Source organism: Nuphar pumila, chromosome 5 (genome assembly GCF_984573655.1).
Source record: "Nuphar pumila chromosome 5, dmNupPumi1.hap1.1, whole genome shotgun sequence".
Lineage (NCBI taxonomy): Eukaryota > Viridiplantae > Streptophyta > Magnoliopsida > Nymphaeales > Nymphaeaceae > Nuphar > Nuphar pumila.
In genome coordinates, this window is record NC_143253.1 from 116,811,419 (window position 1) to 116,816,394 (window position 4,976).

The window sequence follows — 4,976 nt, forward strand, 5'->3', positions numbered from 1 at the left end:
AGATAGTGTGACTTTTATAACCATTCCACAATGGCTCATCAGCATCTTTAAGTAAGTAATAAAATCTACTAGCTGCATCGTTTGCTGCTTCTTACTCTACCCCAGTTATTACATCACTACAAGCCATAGCAGAACCCAGTTTTGATCCTATGACATAAAATATTAAATCCATATATGGATTATCGTGCACCACATCCACCCGTACGTTAAAATTGTTCCAAAATTCTTTACCGTAAAGCGTCCAATTCTGATAACCACTCACAAAACCCTTTCTGTATAGGTGATATCTAACGCCATAAGGTTCTACAAATCGATTATTTTTATATATTGTGCAAGGGCACCTAATCTGATTGATGAGATCCACTGTATCGACACTTGCCGTTGCAAATTCAATAAAACTGTCAACACCATCCATATATTCAAGCGACGTCTCATTATCAACTATCCTACGGTACATCTATTCACGGTTTGTAGTAATTTTATCCTATAATGTTACGAATATTATCTTCACCAGTTAAAAGATAATCATAATAATGCATCGACAAAATTTTTTTTATCATGCATTGTTGGTGGATATAATGATTTGATATATATATATATATATATCACAAAGATATTTAGAAAGATGAAATAACATTTATAAACACAATACATTCAATTTAAGCATATTTTCATAACACAATTTTACATGGAGAGCATAATTAATTCGAAAATAACTTCATGCAAGCATAGATACAGTCATGTCAAACATTACAATACATTCAATCATTCATATTATAATAATGTCAAACATGTACCTGCAACAAATACACTCAAATATCTCACTAACTACTACCATGACTAGCATGAACTTCAAACTAAAAAAATAAGAGCACTTTTATTTTCATACATTCAAATCATGCTCAGCATGATCTTCGAACTCCAGCAAAGTAGTCCTAGATATCCACAACTAAGTGAGTGTGTGAACATGAAAGTGCTGCATCTAAAAAAGTAAATAACATGTGATGCACTTGCATTACTTACTCACCATGGGTATTTACCCGATTTTCATTGCTTTTGCCTTTGTATTTTTTTTCTTATTTCTATTTGCATTGCATTTTTAGTCGCATGTGATGCTTAACACTAAGCATTGCACAATTAGCTCAAGTAGTTGTGTACCAATTTTTGTGCCTAACTAAAATGGATTAACACGACCTTTAGCAGCTAGATTATAAGAACTATCGTATGAACAATGATCTTCATGGATTTTTTGTTCTTTTCTTTTAAATCTAACCACATGGACGTTAGGGAGCAAAGCGACCGTCGACAAGATTGGTTTTATAAGGACCAGCTCTTGAAAATTCTGATTATGATGCATAAACATGTTTTTTTAAGGCTTTAAAATAAATATCTCATAATCTTTATAAATAATCAAGCATAAAAAAATTGGCAAAAATGTAGATCCAACATTTGATTCCTAGCAAATTCACCATGCTGAATAACTCCACATGGTTGGATTTGCAAAAAAAGTGATGGAAATGCCTTGTTCACATGATATTTTTTTTTTGGATAATCTAATGGAACCCCCCCCATCACCGACCACATATTTGCTGGTCTCCGGTTGGTAAAACCCTTGAGGTCCCCCCTGCCCACACCCAGCTTCAACCTTGTGGTAAGGGATCTCACTCGTGGTTTTCAAACTTTTGACGTCTCGTCAACTTGGTGACATTCACAAGTCGCCCCTACTAGATGAGCAAAGCCCTTGTGGATACGGTAGTTATCATATTTCTGGTTCTCATATTCTACTGACTCATAACATGAGTACTATTTAACTAGCTGAAATGGTTCGAACACCCTAAAAAAAGTGGCATTTTGCAATAAAAAATAAAAAAATACTTTCTTAATTTACCTGAAAAAGTAGCAACACTGAGATAAAAATGAGGCTTTTAAGGTGTTTCAGCCATTTCAATCAGGTGAACATTACTAACGTTTTTTTCAGTAACCTTTACTTAGCAAATGTTATTGTAAGGTGTTGGCATTGGATTTGTGGCCTCGATTTGTATAAATAATTTTTATAAGCTAACTATTGTGTATCATGTCTATCGACTTAGGTAGCTTTGGCTGGCTTTATTATGTCCCTTCACTGAGTAAAAATTTCCAACTTTTACAACAGTATTAATGAAGGTACGAAATTGTTTAGAAAACTATCTTTTTTCATATTTTTTTCAGATTCTTTTAGATTACACTTTATCAATGCGATCTACATTGAGCAGGAAATGTTTTTAAATCACATGACTTTAATAAAAAGCCAGTTTTTTCTAGAGCTTAAAAAATAAATAGCCTGTAACATACCAAAATTTTACAACTCAAAAAAGTTTGCTCTTACATAAGAAAAACGCAATTCAAGGTCTGATTCTTAGCAAAAAACCATGTTGAACACATTTATGTAGTTAGATTGAGTTGACATAGCTTACGTCAATGATTTTTAGCTTAATAGTTCTATACCCACATTACTACCAAATATTTATCCTATACATATATGGTGCTGCTCCGGGAGTACCTACTCTCACATACTAGAAATCATGGTTGTAGGTTGTATCTTCTCAATTAAAACTTATGGATGTACTTGACATAGTTTATTTGATAGGAATCATTCTTTGAATCATGTTTTTTTTTTACATAAAAAATAAGATTTTTTAATACATTGTGAGCTGTTGATTTTTAAAGGTATTAAAAAACATACATTTATGCTATAATCACATGATCCAAAACTTATTTTCTACTAAACAACGCTTATAAATCATATCTATAGGGTCTGATCAACAATAAAAATAAGAAAATTGAAAATCTAAAATTTGTATTAAGTGGGAGTAGGTACTTAGGGAGCACCTTGTCATTACCATACATATATAACCACCCTACGGATGTTGGCTTTCGCTAGTCAATCTGAGTGGGACGTGCATGGTAGTTATTGCAAGAAGAAGCTAAAGTACAAGCAGTCACTTGTTGGACCATCTAGAACAGGGACGAATTAATTATCAACCAGATTTTTTATTTATGGTCTCTCAGTAGACGTCTCCGTTGTCGCTTTGGGTCAATGGAAACCACAAGCTGCTCTTGGCTGTCTTGAATTCTTGAGTTAAGTCGACGTGTCAAAGAGACTCCAACCAGTTTTATCTTTTTCTAGAAACAAATGGGCTTACAAACAGTTTTTTTCCCATGAATTGTTCTTGGAGCACCTTCACTCGTCACAAAAAATTTTCTTATTTTCATGGGGTACCTTTTGTTGCCTTGGTTTAGCCCCAAACGTTGGGCAAGAATAAAAGTTGGTGGCATTCGATGGGATGGATACTAACTTCAACCAACACTGAAAATGTTCAGTCAAGTTATACCAAAGTTGAGAACTTGGGCAGTTGGGTCTACTAAGGGTTTTGCCTTTCTTGTTAGGATAGACCATAGTTTGTCACCTGACATGGGATGATCATAGTTTGAAACCCACAAAGGGGATTCATTGCCACAAGATCGAAGCTAGCTACACTTCCTAGTGGTCACAAGGGTTTTACCAACTAAAAGGCTTGCCAATGTGTGGTTGGTGGTGGAGGGCCGAAGGAAAAGACAGAGAGAGAGAGAGAGAGTATTGGCAGAATATGTAGACATGAAGAGGATAGAAGATGGATGCAAGCATAACCAGCTTACCCTTTTGGTACATGGGTCTGTTACAGGTAGTGTTTGGTTGGTTACTCATCTTTTCAAGGATATGGATTGTCATACTGACACTTGTTAAGACCTATCAGTGAATGGGGTCAAAGGATGGATAATGCAGATAACTTCCGAATATGGATATAGATGGGGCTCTTGAATAGGTTAATCAAATCCTAAACCTATTCCTCCTATGGGGAGTGCGGACCAAATGCACCTGCTTATTTTTACATGGAAATCATGGGTATAGGCCGCATATGCTCAATCTCACCCCATAATAGAGTTTATTTGCTAGAGATTGCACTTTATATTATGCTTTTTTGAACCTAAAAACATGTTTTTTTAAAGTCATGAAATTTTAAAACGTTGCGGGCCTTTGAGTTTTGGATATCTTGAAAAGTCTTTACGTATGTCATACTAGTCACGTAATTCAGAACTCTTCTTTCACTAAATAATCATCATATTTGCAGGTTTTATCAACAAACCAACGGAGGCTCAGCTTGTCTGGTGGGAGCAGCTAGTGCACCTCACCTTGTGTTGGGACGTTGCAGGTTAAAAACCCAATGGTATAGTTGTATAACTGGTTGGGATCTGCCTAACCCAGCTTGCCTTTCAAAAAAAAAAAAAATAATCTAATCATATTTGCAGGTTTGATCAACAAAAAAATTTCTCCCCCCAGACTTTTTCTCTGATAAATTTCTCCCTAGCGGAGAAACTTTCGAGCTCAGCAAACACACCCCAAGTGATATATTTTGCCATTCATTTTTTCCTTTTCACTGATCAATACCTTCTTTAGGGCACATTTGGAATTGAGAAAATAGTAGGAAATAAAAAATTATACAATTTTCAACCATTCCAAACAAAGAGAAATTTTTTGAAAAATAAAGATTTTTCTAAAAAGTGTGATTTTTGATAGAAAAAAGTCCTCCACCTAAGGGGGTGGAGAAATTTTTCTTATAAAAAATTCTTTGTGCATTAGGGCAACCATTCAGCCACAACTCATCTCATTCCAGGGGGCACCCACCACCATTTTAAGATTTCTCTCTCTCTCTTCCACTTTATTTTTCTCATGCAAAACAAACAAGCAAAAAAATTCATTTGAAAAAATTATCATATCAAAACTTCTTGTAGGCAATTTTTTTTTCCTATGAAATTTTTTCTTGCTTCCAAACGTGCCATAATCTCATAATCTCGTTAATTTTCTGATTACCCTAATAGCAGCTTATTGACCTCAAAACAGCTTTCAGTTATTTATCATGCACCAAGTTCCTAAATCCCTCCAACATAAAGACACCAAC